Raw genomic sequence first — 14,765 nt, 5'->3', positions numbered from 1 at the left:
GGTGGAATACCAAAAGTTACTCTGAAATTTCTCAGCACTGAATTGTTTTAAAACATTTTTTATTTAGAAATGGATAGTGTCTGCTTTATACTCCTGATTCAACATGAGCTGGATGCTCTGCGTTTCTGAAGCTCTTGCACCTTGTTTCTGGAGTGGGAAGATCCTGTTTCACCAGAACATTCTTCCCTGGCTGTGGCTGAAGGCAGTGGGACCCTGGGTAGAAGGCAGTGGATCTTGTGGGAGGGCTTCACCTGAGGTCTTCCTGTGTCCTCCTAGTCTTTGCAAGATATGTCACACCTCTATCAACACTTGTGCTCCTAAAATGAGATTTCTGCCTGGGAGAACCGAGTATTTGGGGTGCTACAGAGCTGGTAGCAGTCAGCGTCCTCTGGGAGGTGCTGGTGCTTTACATTATTCCCAGAGTGTATGATGTGGGACCTGTCCTCCTAAGGAGGCATTGAATGCTGTTTTTTCACACACAACTTGGGGAGCTGAGCAGTCTTGAAAAATTGGTCTCAAAAGCATTATATCATTATATTCAAAGCATTAAAAAGTTATAGTTTTCCCCTTTTTTTCACTTCTATTTGTGGCCAGTTAGAGTATTTAGAATTACTACTAATAAAAAAAGAAGCCAAATCAGAATGTTTGCAAATTTCCCTTTTTGGTAGAAAATGGAAGACTTTTAACCAAAACCTCCAGAATCTTTAACTGCATTTAACTGTTCCTGTGACATAGATATCCATCTATGATGATACTAATCAAGAAAATCATCTCAGTCACTTATTTTTATCCAAGCCTAGATGCACATACTTCATTTTTAACAGGCAAAGTTATGACCATAATGCAGCAAAATCATGATCCTCTGTTCATTCAGAGAACAAACAATGAAAAGAAAACAGATTTACAAAGGCTGTATCCTGTTTTTCTTGTCAATCTATCACATGCTTAGTGGCTATTTAAGTTTGCTAAAAAGAAATATTATTGTAGCATCAGAGTATTTTATTTTAATTTTCTCAGTGTAAATAACTCAGATAACTACTGTGGCTACTCAGTGACCACCTTCTGTACACTCCCTGCTCTTGCTCTGTGGATCTCTGTCTGCTCCAGGTGGAATAAATCCTTGACATTATAAAGCTTCTTTTGTCCTTTCTTCACAGGCTATAAATCAGTTTTGTTTATGTGGCAAACCTGCAGTAAATGAAAAGAAAAAGAAACAAAGGTTAAATTGAGTTTTGGCATAGCTATATTTTCCCATGCTTTTGTGAATACTCATAAAAAATTAACAGACCTCAAATAATTTCAGGTATTGCTTCTTTTAAAGCAGCAGTAAAATTTATAGTAAGATGATTTAATCTTAGTATTATTGTTAAATTTCAGGCTTTAATCTAACTTGTAGCATCACAGTGGTCTTGGATATCACAGTGTGAAGTTAGGTCTGGCTGCCTTTCTGCATGTGTTGGTTCATGCTTAAGCATTCCACCAGGATATGTCCTGAAGGTGCACACATAACCTTGTACTCATTCTCACCTGTCCCAGATGGGATCCCAGAAATACAGATGGGAATTTTTAAACTACATTGCAGCAATTTTGGACAGAATCCCAAGTCAGCCTGCACTCAGAAAATGCAGCCAGAGAAGGGGATCTTAACACAGTAGGTCTGTGCTAGGTTTGTTTAGAATAAGAAGGCAAAATTCATTTTATTTAAACTGATGGTATTTGAATTCTTAACTTTAGCCACTAAAATGTGACCTAGTTTTCAGAGATTCTGTAGGCACAAGGAAACCTCTTTGAAATGCATGAATCTTTTTGGACAGTATAATCCAGTTTGTTGCTGTAATGCAGAGACTCGTCATGCTCCGGTTTTCTGCCCTGCTTCTTCCATTTTTATTGTGGTCTCAGATGTGTCTGTTCCAGCAACTGAAGGGTCGCATTTCATGGGTAATCTCTGTAAATCTTTGACATTTTAGCAGCTGTTGCAGAGGCACACCTGAAGCAGGGCATCTTAACCTCCAAGAGGTTAAGTCACCATAATAGGTAAGGTGTGCATTCATGAATTAGTCTTCAGCTTCATCTGCAGATCACATTACAGTGCTGACTGCTAGAATGAAGCTGGCATGCCCTTCAAATGCAAAAAGTGGGGTTTTTTGAAATCTAAATTACACACATGTACTCAAGACTACCTTGAAATCTAGCATGTCCTGTACTTAGGTGGAATAGCACTTGTGAATTAATACAGGCAGCAGTCCTCAGATTCATTTTCCACTTCATAAACCAGGACTTTTTAGTACTTGCAAGTGAAGGTCCCACCTTTTGTGAAGATGTGAACTGAAAATCATTAATTTATTTATATCCCAAATATTCTTCTTTACTCAGCATTTATCCTAGCTAGAGCAAAGGACCTTGTACAGTTCTGAGGGACCTGCATGGAGAGCTTAATCCTCTCTTTAGAGGTGTTGGAGGAGGTCTCTTGGGTCAATAAAATGTGGCCTTGTGAATCTCCATTTGACAATGACTCTGGTGTTGACACAGGGTGGCCACTGAACTGCAACACCATCCGGTTTATGTAACGCTCGTGCTTCTCATTGACAGAAATAATTCAAAGTGCTGAATTTAGAAAGGACTGTTGGAGGAAACTGTCTATCTCTTCTTTTTACTTAAAGGAAATACCCTATGAAATGATCTGCTTTATATGAGTTACAAGTCAGATAGTTCAAAAAGAAACTACCTGTTAATGTTTGCCACAGGCAGAGACTACAGGATGAAAAGCTGGGGAAGAGAAAATCTGGGGTTGCAATGCAGAAAAAGACAAATTATGGGAAAAAGTGAAGTGTTGGGACAACTCTGAGAGAATGACCAGCTGTGTAAAACTGGAGAAATAGGAGGAACTGAATTTGTAGGGGATAGAGGTCTGCTGCCTCTTACTGTGTACCAGGATCTTGGAGGAACCCATCTACCATGAGCCTGGGAACCTGGTGTCCTCCTGTGAGACCTGACATTAGATCTCTTAATTCAACTTACCCTCTGATCACCTCGGTCTCCATGTCCCAGACTCTCCCTTGAGCAAGCTGGGGAGGGCATCAGACACCACAAAGCAACCTTCAACTTTTGCCAGCCGCTTTTTGTTTTGTCAGTAGAGAATAATGCTGGCAGGCTCCAGCTTCCTGCTTCCTTTGCAGGTGCTCAGCACAGAAGCAGCCAGCTGGGGAGGCAGAGGGCAGGGGGCTGCTGCTGAGTTATGGGGGCTGTTCTGGGCTCTCCTGAGCTGGGCTGAGATACTGCATTACCCAGTCTGTAAAAATACCCATCTGAGGGTACCTGCTTTGCTTTGGTTAAGTCATTCCTCTGGATACCATTAACAGCCACACAAATGTGCCTTGAAGATTACTTTACAAAACAGTTCAAGAAAGTGATATAGAGAATGAATGTTTAAAAATAGCTATTTTTCCGTGACACTGCAACATTTTGGATGAGATGCCAAATCCAAAACTAAAGAGGTGTCTTTATAAGGGTATTTATTTCGCATTAAGTTCAGCCACTGCTCATAAAAGAAGCCACAGCGAACTAAAAATGCAAACCAATTAGAGTGTGCTGACTGCCAAGGCAGTGTTTGTTCTTTGGTTTGTTTTGAAGCTCCTTTCAGTTCACTGCTTATTGATGTAGTACAGCAAAGATAAGCCTTAATGCATGGCAGCTCTTCTGTTGTGTTTCACAACAGGACCAAGTAGTCCTTTTGCCTTCAGGCCTTATCCAGCTGTGGAGAAAACTGTGGGCATTTTTACCTGCACGTCATTGGCTTCAGCAGCAGCAGAACACAACAATGGTACTCCAGCACTGTGTCAGCCAGCAAGGGTCAGACTGCTGTGACTCTGGGGAAGAAGGGAAGGTTCCAAATGAACTTGTGAAGTATCCCATGAAGGGGTACCTGAACCAAGGGGCATCTAGGTTCGCCCATTGTATTAACCAGTGAGGTAAAAGAAAATTGTAGAATCTCCAAAGAACAAGCAGCAGGTTTCATGAGTAGCAAAACCAAAAAGAAATTAGTTACCTGCAGATTTGAATCCCCTAGCTGGACCCTCTGATGATTTGATGATACTAGCCATGTTTTACACTATGGCAATAGGATATTCAGGGTGTATTTACTCCTCTATTCAGTAACCAGCACCCGAAGTGGGTTCAGCCTTTCATTCAAGAAGGGGTGCTCATTAAAGGTTCCTCTCCATCTCCTCTGCATTCTACTTCCTGTAGGAACCTAACATCTCTAACTTGATGAAACAATTTTTATATTGATTACTGAGAACATACTTGTGCATATACAGAGTTACTAATTGTCATTGCCATAGGAAGCTGGGCAAACTCCAGATGTCCAGCAGTACTTTTATTGTTGTTTTGACAAACTGGGTGGCATTTCATCAGAGAGCAGCCCACAGTGAGCCTCTCTCAGCTGCTGACAAAGCCAGGGCCCTCAGAGCTGAGGACAGCTTCTTGTGCAGAGGGCTGACAAGAGAGAGGTCCAAGATCAGACTGTATCAGCAGCCAACCTATCTGCTCCAAGAGTGTTTTTAGAGTGCCACTTGCTAGATTTAGCAAGTGAAAGCAATTTTATGGATCAGTCTAGAAGCAAAGCATCATTTAAAGCAGTTTGATTCACTTTTTTCTTTAGGTTGCTGAGATGACACCTATGACAGATGACTCAGAATTATGCCACAGTGGTAGAGCATTTAATTGCCTAACAAGGCAATTCTACAAGGGAATCCTACAGGGGTTATTGTAACTGGTGAATGAACTTTGTACCTATCTGCAGGATACACTGAGGGTACACCTGTAACACTGCCAGCAGCATTCCCTTCTCATCTGCTCTGCTATATCAAGATATATCCTTTCATGCCAGCAGCATTCTGTGAGGGAATCAATCTGCCTGTGTCTCACTGAGTTTCCATTTGCCTTCTTGAACAAGTGCATCTGTGCTTTCTAACACTAGACACAGTCTGCAAGTGGAAACCACCCAACAATTGTTAGCTTATTTCCTGCAGGCATTCAAAGCATGACATTTCTTCCATGGCCTTCCCAAGCATTCTCCTGCCAACATCCTCTCAAAGTTCTTCTTCCCTTTCCTGCTGAAGGGATGGGAGCTATTTCTGCTGATGGTCAGCTCTTCTTGATCAATGGTCCACAAGAAAAAATCATCCACCTGCCCCCACTGGCCATATGCCACAGGAGCACACAGAGAGGATTCCTGACCATATGGCAGCTTACTTGTAGAAAACAAAGTGGGAAAACAAATTTTGTTTCCAGTCTAGGAAGATGCAAATGTCTCTTAACTGAAGGGTGTGGGACACTGTATCTTTTAGTCATCCAAATAAGAAGCTGATGTTAGTCTGCCTGCTTTCCACAGTAATGCAATGTGAGCCATTTGTGCTGTCAAGCACAATTTCCTCCTTGGCAATTCTGAACAAGGAGAGAAGAATCAAAGGAGGAAGAGACTGAACAACACATAGTAAGTAGTTGAAGTCCAGAGGTGGGCCATGAAGTTGATAAGGAGACTGGGGCAACTCCCCTATGGGGACAGGCTAAGGAAGGTGGGGCTGTTCAGCCTGGAGAAGGGAAGGTTGCATGGACACCTCGGAGCAACCTTCCAATATCTGAAGGGGACCTACAGGGAAGCCAGAGAAGAACTCTTCATCAGCAACTGAAGTAATAGGACAAGGAATGGGTTCCCACTGAAAGAGGGGAAATTGAGATTAGAATGAAAGAGGTTCTTTACAGTGAGGGGGCTGAGGCACTGGAACAGGTCACCCAGAGTAGCAGTGGATGCCCCATTCCTGGCAGTGTTCGAGGCCACACTGGATGGATCACTGAGCAACCTGGTCTGGTGAGAGGCACCCCTGTCCACAGCAGAGGAGTTGGAACTAGATGATCTTTAAGGTCCCCTTCAACCCAAGCCACCCCATGATTCCAAGGTGTTAACAGCAAGTGTTTTCAAGGTTGCTTTCAGGATCTTGCAAGGTAGGAAAGAGAAAGATGAGGGTTAACCATCTTACAACTGAAGAAAATCTCACCATAAACAAATAGGATTGGAAAAACAAGATGAGTGGGCATCACTGCCTAATTTTATAAAATCAAGAGGGATTTTTCATCTGTATAATTGAAAAAAGTTCTATAAAAACATAACTTTCAGCCAAAGAAGTTCTCTGCTCATATTCAGCAATTTTCATGAAATATCTAAAGCATTTTAAAAAGACTCCCTGAAGTTTTCATAAAATATAGATGCCAGTGTATAATGAAAATAATTAAAATCTCAGTGAAATATGTTCTAGGTTGGGCATACTCCAAGACAACACATGCCCAGTTTTCATGAAATTGTATGCTGCATTTCATGAATTCTTCAGACCCCATATTTTACAATATTCATTATGTTTCATTTAATAACAATGTGCATACAACATTAAAGCATAATAAAACCCCATCAAAGCCACAAGCTTAATAAATCACAGAAATATAAATTGTCTTCCAATCTGCAAGAAAACAGATATCTTCTTAATTTTTACTTATATTTTCTTAAAGGCAGACTAGCAATGTTTTGTAGTAGATTCACAAAATAGATCTTAAATTCTCACCAGCTGTTCATAGGCTGGCCGTTCAGAACTACAGAAAGCATGAAGACAGCACTGCTGCAGCTTCAGTGGAATTTATTTTAAATTATTAATTATTAAAAATAACTCTTTTTCATCATAGCAGGGATCTGACAGCCTTGATCAGAGACAGCATAAAGTTCTGGAGAGAGCAACTTTCTAGCTGCTCTTTTACCTCTGTGCCTTCATGTATATTTAAGTCTGTTAAATAAAAGTCTCCACCTTACAACCTGCCTTTTGGTTATCTAAATTCATACTTCATCCTCACCTTGCAGCTAATTAGACATTAACTCATCAGCCATTCAGGACAAGGCTTTGTTGATCAGGGAAGTGGAGGATATGGTGGGTATTCAGAGGGAAAGCTGTCCATTACAGCAATTAATGAAGCTGAGGGAAGAAGTAGGTGCTTTACAGCACAGGCTATCAATGCCCACAAACATATCACTGCACTAAACAACCCTTTGGAGGAAGGGGCTCTACTAAAACACAGACACAATGGCACAGCAAGGAGGAGCAATCAAGGTTCTTGAATTGCTTCCACCCTTTTGAAATCACATCATGTCCTACCTGCACCAGCTGAATTTTCTTTACATCATCAGAGGCCAGTCCCACCCCCAGCCAGCAAGTTACCTGCCCAGGTGCTGGCTGAGGAGCAGAAGTAGCAGGTTGCTGGCTGGTGTGAGTGACTGGCTTTTGCAGCAGCCAGGTATGGGTGTGCTGCTTCCCCAGCTTTGCTGGCTTTTTGCTCTATCTCTAGAGACATGATCTGTCCCATTAGGAGGTTCTTCAGTTGGGGCAGGTGTGGGGAAAGGACACCCACCCTGTATCCAAAGAAATGATTTCTCTCTCCTTGTTTCTCTTTTTTAAATGTTTTGTTATACTCAGCTCTCAATGCCTGTGGATGGCAATGCAGAACAAAACGTCAATTAATGTGTGCAACTACTCAAGAGTAACAGTACTCTACCTGTATGGTAAAACACCTGGGCAGTAAGTTTTGCTGCTGCAGGGATGTGTTGTATTTGCTGGGCAATGGGCAGAGAATTTGGGTTTCTTTCCGGAGTTTATTCTATTACTTAGGAAAAGTTTCTTCTAATGGTTGTTTTGTAAGAAAGTTGCTTAGAATTTGTCTCACTATGACTAAATAAGTAGAGATAAAAAAGTGTTGTGGTTTAATTTTTTGGTTCTTCCTTAGAGGAAATACTTACTAGTCAAGAGAGGACTTAAAGTATTCTATTCTCAGCTCCTACTAGGCCAGGGAGTGGCCATCTTCAGATTTTTCACAGGCAAAGAGCATTCAGGTTAAGCAGTTTTCAGGACAATTCATGTAAGCACCTGGAGAAACTGAATCCTACAGTTTTTCTCTTGTCTGTGTAGGAATGAGAGGTGTTATGTTGGCATTTGTGATTCAGACTCCAGCACTGACCACTTTCTCTTTCAGTCACAGAACTGCTCCTATACATAAATATTTAAAAGTAGTGTTAAATATTTCCAGACATGACAAAGCTGAAGTAAAATATACTGAAGTGACCTGCTTTTTTAGTGTGTGTAGTGGCTGAGAGAGGAAATTCATATGCTCACTACTTGGAGAAGGGTAGAACAAACTGACAATCACATGCAGGAAAAAGAAGAGTTGGCATACAGTGCCAGTAATGCCTGGAAAACACAAAACATTGCTGACAGTAGGATGTTCCTGTGAAGCCATTTGGTGCCAGCTCATTAGAGTGCCTTGGCAAGGATATTTGGCATAAAATAGATCTTATTTAGAATTAGGGATTCTACTGGCTTGCTCTTGGCATGAAATGAACTTGTAAATTAAGCTGTCTTGTAATATAATGACATTGCCTGGTATTATGAATCATTTTAGAATTAGAGAAATTGATCTGAATAAGAAATTAAGGCTTGCTAAGAAGTGGAGAAACACATACAGCTGACATTGAGGGCTGGTAGGCATAGGCCTGTGGAGCTTGCATTGCACACTGCCCCAGCACTGCAGAGCTGCTTCTAAGCCTGTGGCCAGCACCTGGCTCCTGGTTTGCAAATATTTTCACTTACTCTAGGGGTTGCTTCAGCAATTATCCTTTCCTCAGATTCAATTTCTTTAAAAACTTTTCTTCTTCACTGGATGCCTCAGTTGGGTTAATATTAAAATTTTATACTTGCCAGGGGCTTACTTTTCAATTAGCAAAAGTTTGAAAAGTCTGGGTTAGGGTGGAAGAAGTTTTAAATACAGGGAGAAGGTGGCTGGGCATGTGATACCTCTCTAAATGCTTGATGAAGTAGAGAGCTCTGTTCTTGTTTTTCATATTCTGTACAGGGCAAAAAACCCACGGGGAGGGCTGTTCACTTTTGGAGCAACTCTCTAAGTATAAGTTTGGCTCATTTCCTAAAGCAAATTCAATATTTAAAAATCACCCCCAACAAAAACCATGAAAAAGAAGCCTAAAACAGTCTTTGGTGTTGCTGACCTTCTTACAAGAAATTGATACATTCTCAGTCTAATCAGCTCATTTCTCTCAACATTCTTCAGACTCACAAAATTACAAGTGGAGAGAACTTTCTTGGTATTTCCTGGCAAATATTTTTCTCTCAGATCAAAGATCAAAGACACCACCCAGGCTTCACTCAGAAGAAAGCTAAGTCAGGGAGCACTACAGCTATTTTCCTCCAGCCTGAGAATATGGGAATGCAATATGTTTTTCTGCATGTGTTGTGCTTTAGCATTCATGAGTATCCTTGTGAAGGCAAATTTTGAGTCACATGCTGTGTCACACTACAGGGTAGAAGAATATCAATCATACACCATGCTTAATCATGAGAGGAAATAGATGTGAGCAACTGAATATGCAAATGCTAATTCAAAATAAAATTATGAGTTCTTCCTGATATGCAAAATGCCACTGGTGAAAAACGTTTTAATATATTAGTGTTGGACTTCAGAAGAGTGTGGTTTATGGAGGGAAAAGAGAAAAACGTAATTTAATTTCTTCTTGCATTGTATTATTCTTGTTGATATTTTTCTAGTTTGGAAAAGTATAGCTGATATAGCTTTTAAAGCATATTTTGACATTTAAAATGCAGCTTCCCATGCTTGCATTCGTGCATGGTTTCCTGAGATGAAGGGTGGTAAGTAAATACTCACTGCTAGTTTTCCATGAGGCCATACAGGATGGGATTTTGTTGTACATAAGGACAAGCTTCTTCTGGAATCTTAAACCCTTGCCCTACTAAAGCAACAGCTGTTTGGCAAGGAGACAGGAACTTTCTTTTTTACCCAAAACTTGGTATTTACAGCTTATCCCCGGTGGTGTGGGTGGTCACAGCTCACTTCCTGAGGCTGCTCAGTGAGAGCAGCACCTCCCACCTGCTGTTACAGCAGTCTCTGGAGGAGCACCTTCCCCAGTCCTCGTGGTAGAAGTGTTTCATCTCACACCGTGTGCTGGGCTGGCTCACCCAGGACAGTGATGTGCTGTACTCAGGAGCATCACACTCTCCTGAGTAATCCCAAGTATCTTACAATACTGTTGAATTTAACTGGAGTGTTGGCAATCAAAGCCAGTTTCCAGCGCCCTCAGTGAATACAGGAACCTATTACTGAGTTAAATAGGAAAGTCTCTTTCCCCTCTTACAGCTCTCCTATAGAGCTCATGTTTGGAGGTCTCATCTAATCACACCTATAAGCTTGAGCTTTATAAGGAGTTTGTGTCCAGCTGACACAATCCAGCTGGTGGCCCACTAAAAGCCACTCTATGTATTCAGGGTCCATCGACCTTGTCCTGCCTTGCTGATGGCCTCAGAGACCTTGCACACCTTGCCTTCCTGAAATGCTGGGTGTGGGCAGCGCTGCACCTTCAACCCACGTGCTGATAGTAGGTGGAGGCTCTGGGGCAGGTCCCCCCTTCTCCTGGAGGAGGGGAAATGGCCAGCAGTGTTTCTCCAGAGGGCAGCTCTACTTCAGCCCTGAAGGTGCAGCCTTGCTGTGCAATGCATGTGAGGCTGTACACAGCTCAGATGAAGGAAGAGGATGTTGCTGTACACTAATAAAACCCAAATGGAGGGCGAAAAGTGGAGTTGAATTTATTTACATGTCAGAATAACATTTGGTGGAAAAGTGCTAGGTGAGTCCTACTGTATATCCTACAAAATTGGGGGATTTTGTAGTATGTAATGTTTCCTTTTGACTTGTCAATAAATAAACCACTGCTTCTTAAGACTGTGCAACCTGTAGGCAGAAGCATTGATGTGGGTGTCCAGAGTTTACAGATACAGAATTCTCCCATGAGAGCACTGGGATGCTTCACGCAGCTGCCTGCAAGCTCAGTGGTTACTCTGCTGGTACCATTCTCATTATGGTTTTGTCTGAGTGGGGTTTGGGGTTAGTCTGTGATAGCTTGAATAGGAGCTGTATCTAAGCCATGCACTCAGACTGGGGATTTCTGCTGTGGGAAATACTACCACATAAATAAATGAGAAGTGAAAGATGGATGAGCTGGAATGAGCTGTGAACTGACAGCTTTGTGACTGGTTTTGACTTATTTTCTTTTTGTGGCCTAAAGCTGAGTGCCTCATAAATTCTGAAGACATCAAAACTCTAACTAACCCAATGAAAACCACCCTGGCTTCACTGGAAATACAAAGAGCAGTAACTAACTAGAAGATAAGAGACAATGAGAAGGGAATGAGTTCTCAAAGTGCTGGTTTTGGGTATTTACTTCAGTTTTGACATTATAGATCAAACCAGCAGACAGACAAATTTTGGGTATTTAGGGTCACACAGTGACTGTCCTACAATCTCATATGGGCCTAGAGATGAAAATATTCTACTGATGGATCTTAATGATCCTGGCATCCCCAAACAGATACGTGCTAGTGCACCTCAGCTGTGAGGTGACACATCGTAGATGCCATTGGGCAACCACCAAGCAGTGTGCTGGTCTTGGGGACTGTTTCATACTTTGCTCACTGTAGAGACAGGAGGGCAGCAGGCTTTCTAGGGGGAAGGATGATGTAAAGTGAGAGCAGCTGCACTGGAACAGGTCAGAGCCCCATCTAGCCCAGCACCATGTTTCTCAGAGTGACCAAAGTGGGACGAGCTTTAAGAATGGTTCAATCGGTCCTGATCTTAGGTTGCTAGCTTTGTGTCTCAGAGCCCAGGGTACAGCTTCTTCCCATGAATCTGTCCCAGATCTCTCAAATCAGTACAAGCATCTGCACCATCCTCTGGCAGGACTCATAATTTAACGCTATTAAGGTTATTTAGCGAACAGATGGGAAAAAAGTCGGAAAATGAACGATGATAACAATACTCCAGCTGCAACTTGATATCCAGCATCATGCAATGACCAACAAAACTTCTCCCCAGGGTGTGTATAAGTGAGAGCTGTTTACTTTTCTCTGGCAACAGTTCATTGTGCAATTGTGAGTAGCAACATCCCAGCTGCCATCAATTTCTTTTGTTTCCTCAAAAGAGCCACAGGGCACCTGACACACAGCAATGAATTGCAGAAAACGGTTGGGTTTGGTCTGATGGTTAGTTTCTGGTATTTTTTGCCCCCTTTGCAGAAATTGTCTCTAAATAACACAATTTTGTAATATCCAAGTGACATTTTGGAGCAGATGTTCAGGAGCCCCACACTTACTAAGCTTAAGTCTAGCATCCCCAAATTGCTTGCCCCAAAGTGAAGATGCCTGAAAGACTCTACATCTATTACAAGTCTCCAACAGCTAATCTTCATGTTTATATGTACACATTTTTGTGCATCAAGAGCAGGCTGGTCCAAAAACTTTCTTCCTCTTCCTTTCTTCCTCTGTGGGTGGTACCAGTCTGTTCTGGCTTGTTCAGATAAGGGCAAGCTCCTGAGAGGCCCTGGCCCATTGTGCCCTTTTGTGTTTGTAGCTGAGGTAGGCTGCAGGTCCATCATCTGAATCCTTCCTGGTACTCAGTTTTATGCCTTTTTACACACCTATGCCGAACAAGCAGCAATAACAAAATACTTAACTTCCTAATTCAAGCAGTCTTGTGGTATGTCTGGATGCAAGACAAGCAGGATGCTGCTCCTTTATAGGGCTCTCTCCAGCCCTGCTTTCTGTCCTTCTCCAGTTCACATACCTTGTCCATGTATGCCAGCACTATATTCTGTCTCCATTCATCAAATCTCTTACCACAACATGCTCAGTCTTTAAACAATTTAGTTTAGTGAGCAGTTTTTCTTATTAGAAACCTAATAAGGTTCTAATTCAGGCTGGAAGTTACCATGTTTCCTCATCCAGAGACCCACCTGAGAATAAAAACGAAATAGAGACAGAGACCAAGACCCACCTTAAGTGCTTTGAGCTACCTTCCTCACAAGCCATGGCAGAAGATGGAACCTCCTTCAGTGCTGTAGCAGATGTTTCATGCACAAACATCACTGGGGGAATGTGCCCAAGAGTCAGGGACATCCACTGTATTGCCTTGTACTATAAAAGCCCCACTGCTCAGCCAGCTGTAGCTGCTTAGCCAAACCTGTTTTCAGGCACTGTATTCCACAGATAATAATTTTTAGAAGCCACCCTCAGAACATTAAATGGTGCCAGGACATGAGCCTAGATGGAAATTTGTCTGTCCATCCTGTCAGTTTGTTAGGATGGGCCACGGCATAATTCTGGTGTGAGGTTACACAGGTTGCCTCCACAAGAAACTAAACTGATCAGTCCTGAAGCCTTTTTCTATTCTCCATGATTCCCAGTCTTCTGGCCACAGCACTGAACATGACCCATCTGATAACACTACTTTTTCTCTAGGCTTTTTGTTTTCTTCATTCTTAACTTCCTTTTCTTTGGCCCCTTCCTTTCTTCCTAAGAAAAGAAGTAAGCTTTATCAAAGGATAAAAATCTTTCTACTCTTTTGCAAGGCAGAAGAAATCTTTAGGGTTTTCAGCTATAAAAACCTAATTTGTCAGTTTCTCCCCCCACCCCCCATCTTTCTTAATGGATCTCTTATGCATTTATAATGTAGTCAGCACCACAGTACCTAGGGACCTTATAAAGAATTTATAGAGCAAACATTTTTTTTGCAAAAAGTTTCTACTTCTCTTCTGACTATTGCCAATCTCTGAATCTGTTCTCTTTGATTTGCATAGGAAGCCAAGTTGCCCATTTTATACTCTTGACACAGACTGTCTTACAGTATCCTGGCTTTGCATTTGGGATAGTAAAACCAGATTCACTGGGATTTGTTTTAGCAGTTATTAACTACAAAACTGACTGTAATAAGCAGAGCTGGCTGCTTTTGTCCATCAGCATCAGCACTGGGACATCCTTAGCTCTGTGCAGAGCGGTATCTGAGGTAAGAGCCCAGAATGTTTCACTACACCTTGAAGTGACTATATAATTACTTCATAGGGAAAATAATTCAGTGCTGGCAAGGAGTGAAATTTTAAATTTCCATGTCACTAGCTGGAGCTAGTAAGGAGCGGGATGCTGCAGGCACCTCTAGGCAATATCATCTTCCTCCTCAGTATCCTAAAGATTTAGACTGTTGCTTGCAGGGTGACCAACCCCTCACAAACACCCAAGGTGTGTGCCCATGATTGTGTGAGGAAGTTAAACTCCTTCAAGGCCTGAGTCTCTAAAGGTGAGCTCTGTAATACTGAGGGCCTTTACTGATCCAGCTTTCTGGTCTCCATTATAATCCAGTAGTAAGAGTTTTATTTTGACTTCTCAATGCCAACAGACAGCAGCTGAAAGCAGTGCTGGTGTGGCAGGTAACGTTGATCGACTCCTTGGTGCCTTCCCTGCCCCAAATCAAGGGGTTAAAATTTTTGCTACACTTGTTTTCCAATAATAATGTATCTTTGGAACAACACCTAAGGAGAAACATTCTTTCAACTTTGAAAGAGCTATTTGTTTTTATTTCCTAGGTAACCAAAAACAACCAGCAAACCCAGTGCCATGGATGGAGACATATCTTGGGTTGTCTGACTCCATTCAAAGAGCCTTAGAATTATCTGCAGGGCAGCACTGAGGGTGAGCTGTGCTGTCCTCTAGGGTTACCTCTGGATTTGTGACTGAACAGAAAGGATCTACACAAGTTTAGTAAGGAAAGAATACTGAGTAGTAAATTACAAAATTAATGAATTAATCACAAAGTACAACAGC

Source organism: Molothrus ater, chromosome 5 (assembly GCF_012460135.2).
Source record: "Molothrus ater isolate BHLD 08-10-18 breed brown headed cowbird chromosome 5, BPBGC_Mater_1.1, whole genome shotgun sequence".
Taxonomy (NCBI): Eukaryota; Metazoa; Chordata; class Aves; order Passeriformes; family Icteridae; genus Molothrus; species Molothrus ater.
This window is presented reverse-complemented; position numbering follows the sequence as displayed.